Below are 21,303 nucleotides of genomic sequence, written 5' to 3' on the forward strand. Positions count from 1 at the left end.
ATATATATATATATATATATATATATATATATATATATATATTATAATAGGCGAAGGTGATTCTGTCTGTCTCTGTCTGTCTGTCTGTCTATATATATATATATATATGTACTGTATATATATATTGTTACGGATCTCGAGGGTCGGCGCTCCCCTTATCAAGGGGGGGGTTAATCCCCTTGTCCTTTTAACTGGTCGACCCGAGTCCTGGAAGTTATACGCTCCTTCCGGTCGGTATTAGGTAGGGTGATTGGTCAATTTAGTCCCAAATACCTAATTACTAACCCGACTGTATAGCAGGGAAATAACTCCCGCCCGAACCACGGCTATTGGTGGAAACGCCGAGCGGATAGCGAGCCACGATCCGGGCCGTTAACAATGGGACTAAACCCGATTCTAGCGGTTCCAATCGTGCCACGTTTACCCAATGGAGAGAAAGGACGGATGCGATCGGATTAGGGGAAACCAAGAAAAAACAAGGCGATTTATTCACAAATATACAGAAGGAAGAGGAAACAAAAGAATGTACAGGACAGGAATAGGAAGACGCAGCACACAGGGCAGTCTTAAAAGGGTCTTATTCTAATACCCCAGACAAACGTACACACTCACATGGGGATTGTAGATGGTGGATGGAAGGTCCGGCAATGGGGTCCAGGCTCCAGTCGACTCCGGTCCAGCGGGCGAAACTCGGCAGGCAGCTCCCCGTATGGTTGAACGCGACCGGACAGTTCATATAGCGGGGGGAAGCTGGTGTCCTGTGGCGTACGTAATAAATGCACGCTCGTGCCAAACGCACCCTCTCCAATGTTCTCTAATGCAAGCGCGCCCTTCTTCAACAAGTCTCGTACAACCAGCGCTCTCTCATCCAAGTCCTGTTACAATGTGCGAATCGTGCCAGTCCTGTGAAAGGGCTTTGCGCTCGCCTTTTTATATCTCTCCGCGCGATCACTCCGCGGGCCCCAAAGCCACGCCTGTCGGTGATGTTACCTCAGCCCTGGTTGGCTGGTGAGGGCTTACCGGCCACGCCTTTGATGGCTGGTTGACGTGCCACACCTTCGTCTTGGCATTCTGCCTCCTTTCTCGGGCCTAACCGCATGGCTTATGGCGGCGTCTGGGCTGAAGCCCAGCGAGACTGCGAGCAGCTAACAAAGGTGCGCAACAAATTGAGAGAGAGCCATAGGCACCGACTGTAGGGGCGGGTAATGGCGTCGCTTGGAGAGGGAGGTTGTAAAATGAACAGAATGAAATGGGCCTACTTCTTATTTGATTGACGCAACGCAGATTCAACTATTGGAAACACGGCCTTATCTAAAACACATATTAATGAAATAACTGAAGTCCTATGGTGACCTACGTGTTGCTTGTGGACTAACTAGGGGTGCTACCTTTAACCTTTTAATGTCATATTTACACAAGTGTGGGTTCTAAAACCACAACAATATATATATATATATATATACATATATATATATATATATATATATATATATATATATATATATATCTATATATATATATATATATATATATATATATATATATATATATATATATATATATATATATATATATATATATATATAACTGAAAAACACGGCCCGTCCGTCCATCCATCCAGGAAGCCGTGAAGCGGTGTGATTATATGTCTAATAAAGCCGGTTGTTTGAAGCTTGGTTGATCCTGTCTATTAATTATGTATGTCTATTAATTGCGTACTGTTTGAATATACCTTTCGACCGTTTAGACTGTTGAGATCCCTTAGACCTCTGAAGGCCATTTAAGTCCCCCAAGACCCCAAACACCACCAAGGCTCCAAAAGACCACAAATATCCAAAAGCCCCTTTAGACCCTCAAAGACTCAAAAGACCCAGAGGATCCAAAATAACACGAAGAGCCCGAACCAGAGGCCCCAAAATACCTCGAAGACCCCAAAGACCCAAAAGACCACGAAGACCCAAAATACCACGAAGACCCAAAATACCCCAAAGGCCCAAAAGTCTCCAAAGACTCAAAAGTTATCAAAGACCCTTAAAGATCCAAAAGACCCCAAAGAATCAAAATACCCCAAAGACCAAAAAGACCCAGAGGACCCAAAAGACTCCAAACATCCAAAAGACACCAAAGACCCAAAAGGGCCAAAATACCCTGAAGACCCAAAACACCCAAAAGGACCAAAATATATTTGCTGTTTAGTAATATGCCTCTATATCTTTGCTTTGTCAACAATCCTTTTAAGGATTGTTTTCCAAACCTCTGTTGTTGACATTGAAACACTTCGTGCAAGTTTAACCAATCGTATCAGCAGTGTGATGAGGGATATGTTGGCCAACAAGTGGATTGAAGTGGATTATAAATTGCATGTGCTACATGCCACTAAAGGTGCACATAATAATAATAATTCATTTATTTTGTATAGCGCTTTTCATGAAGCCCAAAGGCGCTTTGACAGAGTGCAAAACATAATGCATAACAAAACATGAAAACAACAATTGCAAAAAGACAAGAATCAATAGGAAAATATTTAAAGCAAAAGGAGGGAGAAGGAGAAGTGATAGTCAGGGGTTAAATGCTGTGGGTTGAATGTTGAATGCAGCGCTGAACAGGTGGGTCTTGAGTGATGTTTTGAATGTGGTGAGTGAGGAGGAGTCTCTGATGGTGTGAGGTAGTGAGTTCCAGAGGGTGGGAGCAGCGATGGAGAAGGCCCTGTCCCCCCAGGATCTGAATTTGGTCCGGATGGGGGGGGTTGTTGTTGAGGAGTCAACAACTCCACATGTTGAGGAGTACTGAAGAACACAAGAAAGTTAACGAATTAAGTGACAAAATGCATCATTGTATCTCTTTTGGTTCGGTTGTGATAAAAATTTAAAACCAGGATAAGACTTTGTGGACAGCCTGTACTTCTTTCATAAGACTAAAATTATATCCATATAATCCATGTTTTTTTTTTGTGTGTGTGTGTGTGTACAAGATCGAGGCTCGTGTTAGAGCTAACATTGATGCCAAAAAAAAATAATAACGGACACATAAGACAAAATAAAGGAGTGGGAGACAAGATGGGGAGGGAGGGGGATGCACACAAGTACAACCATTTGAGAGCAGGGACATCGGGAGATCTGTGGGAGGGAGAGGGCTTGGGAGGAGGAGGCTTGGGAAGGGGGGGGGGGGGTGGGAGAGGTAAAAATAAAAAAAAACACATGGACACAGATAGGACTTCCAGGAAAGGAGTTGGTATTTCAAAAAAGTGGATCTGGGGTGAATTAACAGGGTTAGAAAAGATCAAGATTTTGGATGGGGGAAGATAAGAGAAGGTGGTGAACAGCTGTTTTAAAGACCTGGAGGGTGGAGTGGGATTGAAGAGAGTGAGGGAGTTTGTTGCAGAGGCGGGAGAACAGAGGAATGAAAGAGTGAAGGTGAGCAGAACCCAATCCCAATCCAATCTAATGATCCAAAAAGTTAACCCAATCCAATGTTTTGAATAAATATTGAAGTTGTTGAACTCATTTTACTCTTATTTTCTTTAAGCACCAGGTGCATGCAACAACTGAAGCCATTTTGTTTTATTGAACCTCCCATTTTTGAGCTCTTTCAACCAGCGCAAGAATAAGTTTCCATTTTTATTTCTTTTTTTCTATCGTGGTAATTTTACCACCTGCTTCGACTAGTTGGAGGTAAACAGTTCTCTTGTTAGCACAAATATACAAGTGTCTGCGCGCTTATATTTTTTGGCTGTCCACTGTGATGACGTGAGTGCAAGGGCATACATATCCAAATAAAACAAAGAAATATTTTGCACGCGATTCAAATCTCAGCAACTAATTTGAGGATCTCACTTCGAAGCATGAGTAAGTGCACACTCACTTCTGAGTTGTCTGTCCTGGGTTCGAATCTCAACCCGGCTGTAAACTGTCACACTGGTATTTCACAGGCAGGCCTCGAGATCAATGTGTCTGCCGTTCGTCGGAAAGATGCTATGCACAGTGTCATTCAGAGCGACTTTCCATAACGATTGAAGGGAATAATAATCTACTGCAATGCAAGGACTAGCAGCACATGTAAATCAGACCAGGTGGGGGCAGGCAGATAATCTCACATCGAAGATCGTTAATGAGCCAGCTGGTTGTTTTTTTTTGCCAACTATCAAATAGTGACGTTGAAGCGCGGTGCTACGCGCGCTACTTGTATAGCAAGGAAGAAGCGGGCAACGCGGTTAGTTCAAAGAGTCTTTATTAGAAGAGCTCCACTGTAGCACTGGAGCGGGGCTGCGCGCCCGGTGTATATCCCGCGGCCACGCCTACCCCTCGGGCGTGGCCGCCGCCCACTTGGTGCGCGGAACGATGCCATTAAAGCGCGGTGTTACGCGTGCTACTTGTAAACAAGGAGGAAGCGGACAACGCGGTAATTTGTAAGAGACTTTATTTCAAGAGTTCACTGTAACACTGAGCTGCTCAGGGCTGCGCGCCCCGTGTATATCATGAGGCCACGCCTCAGTCCCTGGCGTGGCCCACCTCCACTTGGTGTGCGGGGTGATGTCACCACGTCAGTGCTTTCGTGTCCGCCACACGCGCCCCCCCAGAATCCCCGCGCACCTGAAGGGTCAGTTTGCGGGGCAAACGGATGACCCGGCCGAAGCGCCCCCTGGCGACAGGCGGCGTCCGGGATGCAGGGATGCCATCTGGAATGCCGCCGGCTGCCCCTGGGATGGGTGCAGGACCGGGGGGCGGCGTGGCGTCGGGGCTGGGCGGTGCCGGAGGTCCGGCCGCCGGGGTCGGGCCACCGGCGGTGGATGGTCCACGTCGAGGTGGGCCGGCTTGAGGCGGTCCACAGAAACGCGGTCAGGAGTACCGCCGATGTCCAGGGTGAAGTGCTTCACCCCGGTCTCCAGCACGCGGAAAGGCCCGTCGTACGGGGGCCGCAGTGGTGTCCGATGGGCATCGTGGCGGACGAAGACGTACTCCGCCGTACGAAGCTCTGGGGCGATGTGCGTCGGTGGGTGCCCGTGGCGTGCCGTCGGCACTGGCCACTGGGGCGAACCTCTGGGCAGTCTCCTGCAGAGCGGAGCGCTGCTGTGCCGTGGACCATGGTGCCGTGGAGTTGGGGAGGAACTCGCCCGGCACCCGCAGCGGTTGTCCGAAGACCAACTCCGCCGCGGATGTGCGCAGGTCCTCCTTGGGCGCCGTCCAGAGGCCCAGCAGGACCCAGGGGAGCCTGTCGACCCAGCCGCCGTCACGGAGGGTGGCCCGGAGCGCGGCCTTCAATGAGCGGTGAAATCGCTCACACAGACCGTTAGCCTGGGGGTGGTAGGCTGTGGTTCGGTGCAGCCGGACCCCGAGCCCCTGCGTGACCGCCCCCCAGAGCTCCGAGGTGAACTGGGGGCCGCGGTCGGACAAGATGTCTGAGGGGGCACCGAACCGGGCGACCCAGGTGGCGATGAAAGCCTGCGCGACGTCCGCCGCCGTCGTCGACGCCAAGGGCATGGCCTCCGGCCACCGGGTGGTGCGGTCCACCATGGTGAGGACGTGGGTGAAACCCCGCGAGGGGGCAGAGGTCCCACCAGGTCCACGTGGACGTGGTCAAACGGGCGTTCCGGCACCGTAAACGGGGCCAACGGGGCCTGGGTGTGCCGGTGCACCTTGGCGCGCTGGCACGCGAGGCACGTCCTGGCCCAGCCGCGGACGGCCTTCCGGAGGCCATGCCAGACGAATTTGTCGGCGATCAACCTTTGGGAGGCCCTCGTGCCCGGGTGGGACAGGCTGTGGATGGCGTCAAACACCTGGCGCTGCCAGCTCACGGGCACGATGGGGCGAGGCCGCCCAAGGGAGATGTCGCACAAGAGGGCCGCGCCCGCACCATCGAACGGCACCTCGGTGACGCGGAGGCCCGTGATGGCGGTCCGCAAGTCCTGGACGTCGGGGTCAGCGGCCTGGTCCGCTGCCATCCGGGCATAGTCGATGCCGAGGTGGACTGCGTGGGCGACGGCCCGGGAAAGGCAATCCGCCACCGGGTTGTCCTTCCCCGCGATGTGCCGGATGTCCGTCGTGTACTCGGACACGGCCGAGAGGTGACGCTGCTGCCGGGCCGACCACGGCTCGGTGACCTTGCCCATTGCGAAGACCAGCGGCTTGTGGTCGACGAAGGCCGTGAACGCACGGCCCTCGAGCAGATGGCGGAAGTGCCTGACCGCCAAGTGAAGCCCGAGCAACTCGCGGTCGAAGGTACTGTAATGGCGTTCGGGCGGGTGAAGCTGCCGGCTAAAGAACGCCAGTGGTTGCCAAGCTCCACGCACCCATTGCTCGTGCACCGTGCCCACCACGTAGTCCGAGGCGTCGGTGGTGAGGGCGATCGGCGCATCGGGCGCCGGGTGCGCGAGCATCGTGGCGTTAGCCAAGGCGAGCTTCACGCCCGTGAATGCCGCGTCCATCTGCTCAGTCCAGGTAACGTCGACTTTGCCCGGCTTACCTCGGAGAGCTTCATGCAGGGGGCGCAGGAGCTGGGCGATACGGGGCAGGAACCGATGGTAAAGGTTCACCATGCCCAGGAACTCCTGCAGCCCCCTGATCGTGCGGGGGCGCGGAAACCCCTTCACCGCCTCCACCTTGGCCGGCAGGGGGACGGCTCCGTGCCTGGTGACGCGGTGCCCCAGAAAATCGAGTTCGGCGACGCCGAACCGGCACTTTGCAGGGTTCACAATCAGGCCATGCTGGCCCAGGCATTCGAAGAGCGTGCGGAGGTGGTGTAGGTGCTCTTCGCGGGACGCGCTGGCGACGAGGATATCGTCCAGGTAGACGTATACAAAATCCAAGTCACGCAGGACGCTGTCCATCAGCCGCTGGAACGCCAGAGCCGCATTCTTCAGACCGAAGGGCATCCGCAGGAATTCGAAGAGTCCGAACGGCGTGATGACTGCCGTCTTCGGGACGTCCTCCGGCCTGATGGGGACCTGATGGTAGCCGCGTATGAGGTCCACCTTCGAGAAGAAGGACCTGCCCGCCAAATGGGTGGAAAGGTCCTGAATGTGGGGGACGGGGTAGTGGTCGGGGGTGGTGGCGTCATTGAGACGGCGATAGTCCCCGCACGGTCGCCATCCCCCGCCGGGCTTTGGCACGATGTGCAGCGGCGACGCCCAAGCACTCTCCGAGCGCCGAACGATGCCGAGTCGCTCCAGGGTAGCGAACGCCGCTTTTGCTACCGCCAGCTTCGTCGGCTCGAGGCGGCGTGCCAGGGCGTAGACCGGTGGCCCGACGATGGGGATGTGATGGGCCATCCCGTGCTTGACGGCCGCCGCCGAGAAGGTGGGCCGCGTGAGGGCCGGGAAGCCGGCGAGGAGGCGGGTGAATTCGTCCGCTGCCGGAAGCGTACAGATCAACGTGGCCGGAACCAAACCGTTCGGCAAGCCGCTTGGCAAGCCGCTCGGTGAGCCGCTCAGTGGGCTGCTCGACGAGCTGGGCAGCACACAAGCGAGCGAGCTGAACGTCTCGGCCTGGACAAGACGTCTGTGCTTTACGTCGACCAGGAGCCCATTTGCGCACAGGAAGTCCGAGCCAAGCAATGCCATGGGCACATCGGCGGTGACGAATGACCATCGGAAAACCTGCCCTCCGAACCGCAGAGAGAGGCAGCGTTTTCCGTACGTACGGATGGGCGTCCTGTTCACGGCAAGCAGCGCGGGGCCCCCACCCACGGCATGCTTGTCCGACGTACCGGCAGGAACGACAGTCACCTGCGCTCCTGTGTCGCACAGGTAACGGCGCCCAGATAAGGTGTCCGTGATGAACAGCAGGCTGTTCGAACGGCCGGCGCTCATTGCCACTATCGAGCGCCGGCCCGGGCATTTCCCGACCTGTCGAAGGAGCATGGCAGATCACACTGTTGAGCCTCATGGCCGAACTTGGCATGGAACCAGCACCAGGTGGTGGAATTGGAGGAGCGCGGCTGGCTCCGCCAGGCCGTTGGAGCCGGCGGTTTTCCCGACGGTGGCGGTTTTCTCCGCGGCGGTGGGCGGGGCGTGGCGGCAGCCACGAGGTGCGTATCAGCATGCTGTGTATGCTGTGTAAGCTGATGCTGTGAATCAGCATCAGCCTCGGGATCCACGAGGTGGACAGCAGCCTCAGCCTCGAGATCCGCGACGGCCGCACCGACTCTCGCCCGCGTGTCCGAAGCCGCGAAGTACCTGTCCGCCCCGGCGGCCAATGCTCGGGGTTCCGTTAGCACGGTCCCGGCCAACGCGAGGCGTACCTGTGCTGGAAGTTGGCGACGGAAAAGCGCCCCGGAATAGAGAACCAGGGGCTTCGTCGCCCAACAGCGACAGCATATGGTCCATTCGGACCGACGGGCGCGTGTCGCCGAGCTCGGGGAGATCCAGGAGGCGGTCGGCCCGTGCGTCCTCTATGAGGCCGAACGTGGCGAGGAGCAGCCGCTTGAGTGCCTCGTACTTGTGGCCGTCCGGTGGGTGGAGAAGGACGGACACAACTCGAGCGGCCGTGCCGGGCCCGAGGGAGGCGACGACGTGGCAGTAGCGCGTGTCGTTGCGGTGAGGCGCCGAAGCTGAAACTGGGCTTCGGCTTGGACGAACCAAACTTCGGCCTGGGCCTCCCAAAATTCGTGAAGTTTAACCGACATCGCGTTGTTGGCCATGGTAATGGCGTCGTGTTTGGAAGGATCGCTACGGCAGATCCAACGTCGAGGTCACCAATAAAGCGTGGTGTTACGCGCACTACTTGTAAGCAAGGAGGAAGCGGACAACGCGGTAATTTGTAAGAGTCTTTATTTCAAGAGCTCACTGTAACACTGAGCTGCTCAGGGCTGCGCGCCCCGTGTATATCATGAGGCCACGCCTCTCTCTCCGGCGTGGCCCACCTCCACTTGGTGTGCGGGGTGATGTCACCACGTCAGTGCTTTCGTGTCCGCCACGCCATCACGCCAGTGAGCTTTCGTGTCCGCCACACGCGCCCCCCCCCAGAATTCCCGCGCACCTGGAGGGCCAGTTTGCGGGGCAAACGGATGACCCGGCCGAAGCGCCCTCTGGCGACTGGCGGCGTCCGGGGTGCAGGGATGCCAGCTGGGATGCCACCGGCTGCACCCGGGATGGGTGCAGGACCGGGGGCGGCATGCCGGCGGGCCTGGGTGGTGCCGGGGGTCCGCCCGCAGGGGGGCGGCCCCGACGCGGGGGCCGAGCCACCGGCGGTGGGTGGTCCACGTCGAGGTGGGCCGGCTTGAGGCGATCCACTGAGACGCGGTCGGGAGTACCGCCGATGTCCAAGGTGAAATGTTTCACCCCGGTCTCCAGCACGCGGAAAGGCCCGTCGTACGGGGGCCGCAGTGGTGTCCGGTGGGCGTTGTGCCAGACGAAGACGTACTCTGCGGTGTGAAGCTCCGGGGCGACGTGCGTCGGCGGGTGCCCGTGGTGCGCCGTTGGCACCGGGGCGAACCTCTGGGCGGTCTCCTGCAGCGCGGAGCGCTCCTGCGCCGCGGACCATGGTGCCGTGGGGTTGGGTAGGAACTCGCCCGGCACCCGCAGCGGTTGTCCGAAGACCAACTCCGCCGCGGATGTGCGCAGGTCATCCTTGGGCGCCGTCTGGAGGCCCAGCAGGACCCAGGGGAGCCTGTCGACCCAGCCGCCGTCGCGGAGGGTGGCCCGGAGCGCGGCCTTCAACGATCGGTCAAACCGCTCGCACAGGCCTTTGGCCTGGGGGTGGTAGGCCGTGGTTCGGCACAGCTGGACCCCGAGCCCCCGCGCGATTGCCCCCCAGAGCTCCGAGGTGAACTGGGGGCCTCGGTCGGACGAGATGTCTGAGGGGGCGCCGAACCGGGCGACCCAGGTGGCGATGAACGCCTGCGCGATGTCCGCTGCCATCGTCGCCGCCAAAGGCACGGCCTCCGGCCACCGGGTGGTGCGGTCCACCATTGTTAAGACATGGGTGAAACCCCGCAAGGGGGGCAGAGGTCCCACCAGGTCCACGTGCCCGTGGTCGAACCAACGTTCCGGCACCGTAAACGGGGCCAATGGGGCCTGGGTGTGCCGGTGCACCTTCGCGCGCTGGCACGCGAGGCACGTCCTGGTCCAGCCGCGGACGGCCTTCCGGAGGCCATGCCAGACAAACTTGTCAGCGACCAACCTCTGGGAGGCCTTCGTGCCCGGGTGGGACAGGCCGTGGATGGTGTCAAAAACCTGGCGCTGCCAGCCCTTGGGCACGATGGGGCGAGGCCGCCCGAGGGAGACGTCGCACAAGAGGGCCATGCCCGCGCCGTCGAATGTCACCTCGGTGACGCGGAGGCCCATGATGGCGGTCCGCAAGGCCTGGACGCCGGGGTCGGCGGCCTGGTCCGCTGCCATCCGGGCATATTCGATGCCAAGGTGGACTGCATGGGTGACGGACCGGGAAAGGCAATCCGCCACCGGGTTGTCCTTCCCGGGGTGATGTCACCAGGATCGCCTCAAGCCGGCCCACCTCGACGTGGACCACCCACCGCCGGTGGCTCGGCCCCCGCGTCGGGGCCGCCCCCCTGCGGGCGGACCCCCGGCACCACCCAGGCCCGCCGGCATGCCGCCCCCGGTCCTGCACCCATCCCGGGTGCAGCCGGTGGCATCCCAGCTGGCATCCCTGCACCCCGGACGCCGCCAGTCGCCAGAGGGCGGCACGCCGCACGTGCCGGATGTCCGTTGTATATTTGGACACGGCCGAGAGGTGACGCTGCTGCCGGGCCGACCATGGCTTGGCGACCTTGCCCATCGCGAAGACCAGTGGCTTGTGGTCGTCGAAGGCCATGAACGCACGGCCCTCGAGCAGATGGCGGAGGTGCCTGACTGCCAGGTGAAGCCCGAGCAACTCGCGGTCGAAGGTACTATAACGGCGTTCGGGCGGGCGAAGCTGCCGGCTGAAGAACGCCAGCGGTTGCCAGGCACCACGCACCCATTGCTCGTGCACCGCGCCCACCGTGTAGTCCAAGGCGTCGGTGGTGAGGGCGATCGGTGCATCGGCGCCGGGTGCGCGAGCATGGTGGCATGAGCCTAGGCGAGCTTTGCGCCCGCGAACGCCGCATCCATCTGCTCGCTCCAGGTAATGTCACCTTTGCCCGGCTTCCCTCGGAGGACCTCGTGCAAGGGGCGCAGGAGCTGGGCGATGCATGGCAGGAACCGATGGTAAAAGTTTACCATGCCCAGGAACTCCTGGAGCCCCTTGATCGTGCGGGGGCGCGGAAACCCCTTCACTGCCTCCACCTTGGCCGGTAGGGGGACGGCCCCGTGCCTGGTGATGCGGTGCCCCAAAAAGTCGATGTCGGTGATGCTGAACCGGCACTTGGCGGGGTTCACGATGAGGCCATGCTGGCCCAGACGTTCGAAGAGCGTGCGGAGATGGTGTAGGTGCTCTTCGCGGGACGCGCTGGCGACGAGGATGTCGTCCAGGTAGACGTAGTCGAAATCCAAGTCGTGCAAGACGCTGTCCATTCGTCGCTGGAACACCTGAGCCGCATTTTTCAATCCGAAGGGCATCCGAAGAAATTCGAAAAGACCGAATGGCGTGATGACCGCCGTCTTCGGGATGTCCTCCGGCCTGACGGGGACCTGATGGTAGCCGCGTATGAGGTCCACCTTTGAAAAGAAGGACATGCCCACCAACCGGGCGGAGAAGTCCTGAATGTGGGGGACGGGGTAGCGGTCGGGGGTGGTGGCGTCGTTGAGGCGCCGGTAGTCCCTGCACGGTCACCATCCCCCGCCGGGCTTTGGCACGATGTGGAGCGGCGACGCCCAAGCACTCTCGGAGCGCCGCACGATGCCGAGCCGCTCCAGCGTAGCGAACTCCGCTTTAGCTACCGCGAGCTTTGTCGGCTCGAGGCGTCGTGCCCGGGCGTAGACCGGTGGCCTGGCGGTGGGGATGTGGTGTTCCACCCCGTGCTTGACGGCCCCCGCCGAGAAGGTGGGCCGTGTGAGGGCCGGGAAGCCGACGAGGAGGCGGGTGAATTCGTTCGCTGCCGGAAGCGTACAGATGAACCTGGCCGGAGCCGAACCGCTCAGCAAGCCGCTCGGCGAGCCGCTCGATGAGCTGCTCCGGGAGCTGCTCAATGAGGTGGGCAGCGCGCAAGCGAGCGAGCTGAACGTCTCAGCCTGGACAAGCCTTCTGTGCTTTACGTCCACCAGCAGACCATTGGCACACAGGAAGTCCGCACCGAGCAGTGCCATAGGCACGACGGCAGTGAGGAACGACCACCGGAAAACCTGCCCTCCGAACCGCAGAGAAAGGCAGCGTTTTCCGTATGTGCGAATGGACGTACCGTTGGCAGCAAGCAGCGTGGGGCCCCGGCCCGCGGTCTGCTTGTCGGCCGTACTGGCGGGAACGACACTCACTTGCGCTCCCGTGTCGCACAGGTAACGGTGCCCGGATAAGGTGTCCTTGATGAACAGTAGGCTGTTTGAACGGCCGGCACTCAGTGCCACTACCGAGGGCCGGCCCAGGCGTTTCCCGGCCTGCCGAATGAGCACGGCGGGCGACATTGCCGAGCCTCGTGGCCGAATTGGGCGTGGAAAAAACACCAGGGTTGCGGCGGAGGCGACGGAGGCCGCGGTTTTCTCCGTGGCGGCGGTGGTGGGCGGAGCGTGGTGGTGGCCGCGAGGTGTGCATCAGCATCAGCCACGAGGTGTGCATCAGCCTCGGGATTCGCGACGGCCGCGCCAAAACTCGCCTGCATGTCCAAAGCCGCGAAGGACCTGTCGGCCTCGGCAGCGAGAGCTCGGGGTTCCATCGTCGCAGAACCGGCCAAGGCGAGGCGTACTCGTGCCGGCAGCTGGCGTCGAAATAACGCCCGGAATAGAGCGTTCGGGGTTTCGTCACCCATCAACGACAGCATATGGTCCATGCGGACCGACGGTCGCATGTCACCGAGCTCGGGGAGGTCCAGGAGGCGGTCGGCCCGTGCGTCCACCGTGAGGCCGAACGTGGCGAGGAGGAGATGCTTGATCGCCTCGTACCTGCCGTCGGCCGGTGGGTTCCTCAGGACCGACATGACGCGAGCGGCCGTGCCGGGCCCGAGGGAGGCGACCACGTGGCAGTATATGGTCTCGTCCACCGTGATGCCTCGAAGTCGGAACTGGGCTTCTGCCTGCAGGAACCAAACTTCGGCTTGAGTCTCCCAGAACTCGGGGAGTTTGGTTTGGACCGCGTTGGTTGCCATTGCTGTGGCGGGTTCGGTTGGTCAGTGACGGCTGACCAGAACGTCGGAGGGTCACCAATGAAGCACGGTGCTACGCGCGCTACTTGTATAGCAAGAAGGAAGCGGACAACGCGGTTAGTTCAAAGAGTCTTTATTATAAGAGCTCCACTGTAGCACTGGAGCGCTCCGGGCTGCGCGCCCGGTGTATATCCCGCGGCCACGCCTACCCCTCGGGCTTGGCCGCCGCCCACTTGGTGCGCGGAATGATGGCATCACGCCAGTGAGCTTTCGTGTCCGCCACAACGTAGTAATTCTACAACTATCCAAACATTCCAAAGCTTATAATGGAAATAAAAATGAAGCTTGGTTGATCCTGTCTATTAATTATGTACGTCTATTAATTGAGTACTGTTTGAATATACCTTTCGACCCTTTAGACTGTTCAGATCCCTTAGACCTTTGAAGACCATTTAAGTCCCCGAAGACCCCAAACACCACCAAGACCCCAAAATATGCCTTCAGCTGGTTTTAAATCTACAACCTCAGGGATATCAATCTAGTGTCCTTTCCAAGAAGCCACTACTGGGTTTGCTTTGTGAATTTTCAGCATTTGATGAAAATGAATCATCATTGCCTATTCATTATTTTTGTGTGCAGTCCACAGCTGCTGGTTTGCATCATTGCTGGGAGCGTACGTGTGCCCTCTGATGCAGTGCCCCCTACCGGTTAGGGCAGGGATCTGGAATTTGTCCGTGGTTCCGGTGAATACTCACCGACTCTTCGCGAAGGACACCATGGGAACATGGGAACACCATGGGAACGCGAAGGACACCATACAGGACAACACACACATTGATGAATTACACTCCTTGTGAAACATCAGGATCACGGTTTATAGCTGGGTCGGGATTCGAACACAGGATAGACGGCTCAAAAGCGATTGTTCATACATCTCGGCTATCCTGATGGCCTCCATAGATGACGCAGCACAAAATAAAGGGATAAGTAACTAGGAAGATGGACTCTCAAATGAGATGGAGGACCAATGGGATGGATCTTCGCAGGGTGATTCCAACAGCAAAATGTTTTTTCTACTTCCATTCCAAGAGCAGATTAGAAAATGTATTTAGGGATACAGTACATTTGTCAATTTTAGCGATAATTTAGTTTTCATTTCATTAGCATAAAATTAAAATGTTTTTGTTCATGCCAGAAATTGAATTGCATTTCTTGGAAATCGAGTTTTAATCGCTTTTATTTTTATTGATGAACCTTGTGGGGGATTTGTTACTTAATTACTTGCTATGATGACCCGAATATCCAGTGTCCAAAGTTTTATTTTCTCCAGGTAAATGGAAAATTTGTTTGCGAGGCATACATAAAATATATATATATATATAATATATATATATATATATATACATACACACACACACATACATATACATACATATACATACACATACACATATATATGTGGAATGTGTCGATCAACCAAGAGGAAATGTGTTTTGTACTTGGTTGTGTAATATCGCAATAAAAGACAGAGAAAAGTTGTGCCTCGTCATGCAGCGATGTATGGTATATCACTCAGGTACACCTCTCAGGCCCAACTTTGACTCCAAGTTTCATTTTGATGGATTTGTATTTGGGGTGTATGTAACGTCTTGGAATCAAACTCGGACTCCAAAATCAGATGAACCTCCACACGTGATCTTAGCAAAGCACTTGTTTTTCCAGAACTTGTCACTGCCTTAATGAATAGCGAAAAAAAAATCCATTTTTTTCTACAAGACAGAGACTCATGGAAGAGCAAGGTTGAATTGACAGTGGGTCGTGGGGAAACAATTGGGCACAACCAGCAAAGGGATGAATATAAAATGCGAGCTGAAGTACATTGCCTTGGGAAATTCAATGGATATACATTAAAATATTTACTGCATGACAAATTGGGGAATGGTTGCTCTTATGGTTTCGTATGAATTACTAATATGGGCATTCCAAAATTAGCTTGGACCTGTATCAAAATGCTTCACCTTCTAAGGGTGCCCGACATGCTGCCCTGGAGGATACTTGTCTTGCACGTTCATCGTCAGCCCAAGCCTGTGTCTGCTCTGTAGTCTCAAATGACCTGTGGACGGCCATTCTCTTCGCATCTGATTTGTTTCTGCCAATCAGGGGCATTTTTGGTGGCATTTGACAGTACCGTGTTTATAATGCAAGTAAGGTAGGTTGAGATATTTCTTAACAGAAGTGTTCCCTTGAAAGTTGACTCAGAATCGAAAATATCTTGATAGCTCAGGGAACGATCACTTACACACAAAGTTCGTTTTCATGACATGGGAATGCAAAACAAATAAATAAATAAATAAAAATCGTGTAATTAACATCAGTAGTTGAGCCCGTATAATATTTCCATGCAACAGATGGGGAGGAGTACAGGTGAGGGCATGAATCCGGTATAATAAATCCAGATGTGCAATGGTGCCTGAAATGGTCCTTTGCAGAATGATCTCTCTTAGCGCGAGTGAAGACACCAGAAGTGCTCCGGCAGGCAAATTACCGTGCCAACTTCGTGCCATGGTGGATTAAAGTAAAAAAAAAAAAAAAAGCAACATATACTGATCGTACTAAGTTGGGAAGGATTAGAGATAAGAGAGAAACGTACCAAGGGAATACACAGTTTCCGTCATTAGCTTGCATACATATGACCTCAGCATACGATCTTCACAATACATTCATGATCGCTCCCGGGAAAATCCCAGGCAGTGTAAGTAACATACTCACTTGAGGCCTGAACACGGAGGTGTTATAATAAACCTGTTTAAAGCAATCTTTTTAATAGCAGGAGCACGTGTAAACAATATGATAATGAATTTTTTGTTGTTGGCAACAAGTCACTATATACGACCTCAATATACGATCTTCACAAAACCTATTATCCGGGGAGGAAAATGCAGGCTGTGTATAAGCACAAGACGCAATTGAGGCCTGAAAGCCAATTATCAGATTTTTTTTTTTTTTAAATCCAAACATTGCCCTTGACCTTCCTCTGAATAAAAGAGGAGGCCGTGCAAAGTTTGGTTCCTGCAGGGTCCGAATGCATAAACGAACAATCAAACACAGCCACACAAAAACTTTCTTATTTATATACACTGGTGTGACTTAGCGTGCTCCGCACGCCTCACCACACGTAGTTTCAGAGGGGTAGGCATCTTTGACCATTTCGGTGTCTTTTGGGTCTTCATGGTGTTTTGGGTCTTCAGGGCCATTTGGGTCTTCAGGGTCTTTTGGATCCTCTGGGCCTTTAAGGGTATTTTGTGTCTTTGAGGTGTTTTGGGGTCTTCAGGGTCTTTTGGGTCTTTGGTGTCTTCAGAGGCCTTTGGGTCTTTTGGGTCTGCGGGGTCTTCAGGGGCTTTTTGGGTCTTTGAGGTCTTTTGGGGCTTCGGGGTCTTTTGGGTCTTCATTGTCTTTTGGGTCTTCGGAGTATTTTGGGTTTTCGGGGTGTTTTGGGTCTTTGTGGTGTTTTGGGTCTTCTGGGTGTTTTGGGTCTTCTGGGTGTTTTGGGTCTTCAGGGTGTTTTGGGTCTTCGGGGTGTTTTGAGTCTTCGGGGTGTTTTGGGTCTTCGGGGCGTTTTGGGTTTTTGGATATTCAGGGTCTTTTTGAGCCTCAGGGCCTTGAAGGATATTTTGGGTCTTTGGGGTGTTTTCAGTCTTTGGGGTATTTGGGGGTCTTCAGGGTATGTTGGGTCTTTGGGGGTCTTCAGGGTATTTTGGGTCTTCAGGGGTCTTGGTGGTCTGAAGGGTCTTGGGGGAATTAAAGGGTCATCAAAGGTCTGAGGGGTCTCAGCAGTCTTAATGCAATTAAGAGGGTTAATTTAGAGGGTGGTAATTTTATTTGAAGAAGAAGAAGACGTTTTAGTCACATATAAACATACATACATAGCGAACCATATACGTTTGCTTTATTATAATAATGTATATATATATTTATTTATTTATTTTGGGGGGGGGGGGGGGGTTGTGTATAAAGTCGAGGCTCGTGTAAGAGCTAACACATAAAACACAAAAACATAAACAAACAGAAACACACATGAAATATAATAAAGGGAGCAGGAGATAAGAGGAGGAGAGAGAGGGAAGCACAACAACAGTAGAGAACAGGAACATCGGTAGAGCTGTGGAAGGGAGAGGGCTGGGGTGGGGTGCATGGGATAAACAACATGTACACTGCAGGGGATTTCAGGAAAGGAGATAGGGATCACCTGTATGATCAAGCAGTGTATAAGCACATATATATGATAGTGTTAACCTCCTTTACTGTCTCAAACAATAAAGGAAGTTAACCCTTATTTAACGCTTTAATTTCCTTCGTGAAGAAAGAGGTGGTTTGGGGTGTTTTAACGGGGGTAGAAAAAGATCAAGGTTTTGGATGGGAGAAGATAAGAGATGGTGGTGAACAGCTGTTTTAAAGGAGTGGAGGAAGGAGTGGGATTGAAGAGATTGAGGGAGTTTGTTCCAGAGGTGGGAGAAAGGAGGAATGAAAGAGTGAAGGTGAGCAGAGAGCCTTGATTTTGGCAGTTTAACCATCAGAGGGTTGCTGGCAGATCTTGTGTGACCTGGAGGAATATTTGGGGGACAGAGCACAGGCAGAGCAGGGGGGGCAAGGCCGGAGAGGAGTCAGTGGAAGACAGAAAGACCACCAACCTGCCTGCGGTGAGTGAGTGAAAGGCCCTCGGAGTTAGCTTCATCACAGGAGATACCAATGATTCTGAAAGCTTTGGTTTCTGCAGCGTGAAGCGGAGCAAGGCGTGAGGCAGGAGCACCAGCCCAGAGGGGAGAACAGTATTACTCGTAAATTATATGTTATTATAATTATATATTAGATGCTTGAGATTTCCTCTTGGGAAGTCGCACTACTTTTGTCTAATTTTCAATCGGAATATAACACTCATAGAGGAGCATACATCTGGACTACCAGAGAGTACATAAAACACCTTACCCCATGCAGTCTTGAGAAAAAAGACATTGGAAGGGTATTTCAACTGTTGCTTTGCGTTTTGCACTAAACAAACAGCACTCGGCGCCGCCATATTTGTCTGAATGCTAAATCTCAGTGATCTCACATTTACTCTGCCCTCATGGCTTGAGACAACATGAATATTTTTTCCAAGAACTGCTAAACGGAGGGATTTTGATGGTGCCAAGAAGGCAATTTGTGTTCTACAGTGTCCAAGTATATAATTCAAATGAAATAAAATAAAGATGTTGAAGGTTGCAGAAAACATTTTTTTAGGAAGTTTACCACAGTTGATGCATCGACTTTTACACCATCTTATTTAATGGTTTACATTAGTTATTCGTGCCCGTTGCTTGTGTCCTTTACGATGTCGCTAAAAACAGTAACTTTCCTGTCTGGAATGATTTTAGATTTTGTTTGACTGCTAGACAGGAAGACATACTAAAAAATACCTCACTCCTCTATATTCATGCGTGATCGGACGAGATTCCATACATTTTGCCAAATTTAGAGCCAAGGTCATGCATCATGCAATGGGGATGCTTTCCAGCAGCTGGGACTGGGAGAATTGTAAGGATAGAGGGAACAATGAATGCAGCCAAATATCGGTAAATCCTTGAGGAGAACCTGCTTTCAGAGTGTAAAAGACCTAAGACTGCAGTGAAGATTTACGTTCCAACAGGACAATTACCCCAAGCGTACAGCCAAAACAACACTGGAATGGCTTCAGAAGAAGAATGTGAAAGTCCTTGAGTAGCCCAGCCAAAGCCGAGACTTGAATCCCATTGAGAATGTGTGGAAAGCCTTGAAGATTGCTGTTCACCGACGCTCCTCATGCAACTTGACAGAGCTTGAGCAAATATGCAAAGAAGAATGGGAGAAACTCCTCAAATCCAGATGTGCAAAGCTGATACAGACGTACCCAAGAATAATCAAAGCTGTAAACACTGCCAAAGGTGCTTCTACAGAGTATTGAGTCAGGAGGTTGAATACTTACTGTATGTAAATTAGGTATTCCTGTATTTCATTTTTAATTATTTTGTAAAAATTAAAATAAAAATCCACTTTGACATTATGGGGTATTATGTGTAGATCAGTGATAAAAAAAAATCTCAACTTAATCCATTTTAAATTCAGGCTGTAACACAACAAAAAGTGAAAAATGTCAATGTGCATGAATACTTTCTGAAGGTGCTGTATGAATATTACTACCAATCAGCTTGCTCTCACTTGCCAAGCCAGCCATTCCTCATCAACCGTTTCGATGTAATGTTTCCTTGAGTGCTTAAATGTGCGCTTCCCAATCAGCCCATGACCGGATTTTGTCTAAGGTTGTGACTATAGTGCGGTCATTCTTGTGGGTGGATGGAGTCAAGTCAGCTCTCCAGCCAATGGGTTTGAAGGCTTCTTACTCTTGCAGCTTCATTACGTTTTTAATATGTAAGATATATCAGTTAAAAAGGGTACTCATGGATTTTTGTTGCAGTCTGTGAAAGACCTAGAACTGCCTACTGCATACCTGCATCATAATAGATGAAAAAAAGATTATAGCATCACTAATAAAGTAATACTGCATCATAAATAGATGAAAAATAGGAAAAAAAATAGGAAAAAAATAGAAAAAAATAACAAAAAAAGATGAAAAAAAATAAATAGAAAAAAAATAGAAAAATAACATGAAAAATAGATGAAAAAAATATCATTACTGCATCATAAATTTTATAACACAAGCACGAACACAAATAGATGAAAAAACACAAATATAAATTATATAGCAATAAAAAATTTTTTATAACAAATAGATGAAAAAATATAAATAGAAAAAAAAAAGAAAAAATAGAAAAATAACATTAAAAATAGATGAAAAAAATAATGCAACATTATTACTGAATCATAAATTTTATAACACAAGCAGTGTGTTAGCTGCTCTACAGCTACCCAGAGTATCACTCAGCCAACCTTTTAGAAATATCAGCCCACTGCTTGAAAGGGGAGTCGATCCACAGATGGGTTCCTGGCTCACTGGCCATCATCAACCTGTACTGGACACCCTATCTCCTCCTCTCTCCCAATGTCCACCTCGATGCTGGCAGGTGGGTCCTCGGGCTTAACATCCATCCGAGGGAAGGCGCACACATTGATTTATCCATTGCCATGCATGGGGAATACCAGAGTGGCACTCTATAACTATAGTTCGATATTTAAACCCTGCCAAGACAGTTCAAAGGTGAGTGGGATAAATTAATGGTTGTCCTTAAAGCCCAAATATACCGCCTAAAGCCCAAATATACTGCTTAAAGCCCAAATATACCGCCTAAAGCCAAAATATACTGCTTAAAGCCCAAATATACCGCCTAAAGCCAAAATATACCGCAGAAAGCCCAAATATACCGCTTAAAGCCCAAATATACCGCTTAAAGCCCAAATATACCACTTAAAGCCCAAATATACCGCAAAAAGCCCAAATATACCACTTGAAGCCCAAATATACCGCTTAAAGCCCAAATATACCGCTTAAAGCCCAAATATACTGCTTAAAGCCCAAATATACCGCTTAAAGCCCAAATATACCGCTTAAAGCCCAAATATACCACCTAAAGCCCAAATATACCGCTTAAAGCCCAAATATACCGCTTAAAGCCCAAATATACCACCTAAAGCCCAAATATACCGCTTAAAGCCCAAATATATTGCTTAAAGCCCAAATATACCGCTTAAAGCCTAAATATACCGCTTAAAGCCCAAATATACCGCTTAAAGCCCAAATATACCGCTTAAAGCCCAAATATACCGCTTAAAGCCCAAATATACCGCTTAAAGCCCAAATATACCGCTTAAAGCCCAAATATACTGCTTAAAGCCCAAATATACCGCTTAAAGCCCAAATATACCGCTTAAAGCCCAAATATACGGCTTAAAGCCCAAATATACCGCTTAAAGCCCAAATATACCACTTAAAGCCCAAATATACCGCTTAAAGCCCAAATATACTGCTTAAAGCCCAAATATACCACTTAAAGCCCAAATATACCACTTAAAGCCCAAATATATGGTCTAAAAGAAAAAATGCTTTATAACTAGTTATCGATAGTTGCATACTGAAAAAAAAATAAAACAGCAATTTGAACAGCACTTTGC

The 21,303-nt window shown here is 52.1% G+C and overlaps 1 protein-coding gene across 9 annotated transcripts in view; it reads left to right on the forward strand.

The window, feature by feature from the left end:
* LOC137438689 (uncharacterized) overlaps positions 1-14,702 on the forward strand; it is a 155,730-nt gene extending 141,028 nt beyond the window's left edge. For 8 of the 9 annotated variants that reach the window (XR_013621185.1, XR_013621183.1, XR_013621179.1 and 5 more), the window contains one exon: positions 13,811-14,702. The gene's annotated coding sequence lies outside the window, so the exon portion shown is untranslated. Of the gene's footprint in view, positions 1-13,803 lie in introns of all 9 variants that reach the window. The other variant, XM_078767228.1, reaches the window with a different exon arrangement.
* Positions 14,703-21,303: the final 6,601 nt, after the last annotated feature.

The sequence above is a fragment of the Myxine glutinosa genome, chromosome 1, assembly GCF_964187855.1.
Source record: "Myxine glutinosa chromosome 1, kmMyxGlut1.1, whole genome shotgun sequence".
Lineage (NCBI taxonomy): Eukaryota > Metazoa > Chordata > Myxini > Myxiniformes > Myxinidae > Myxine > Myxine glutinosa.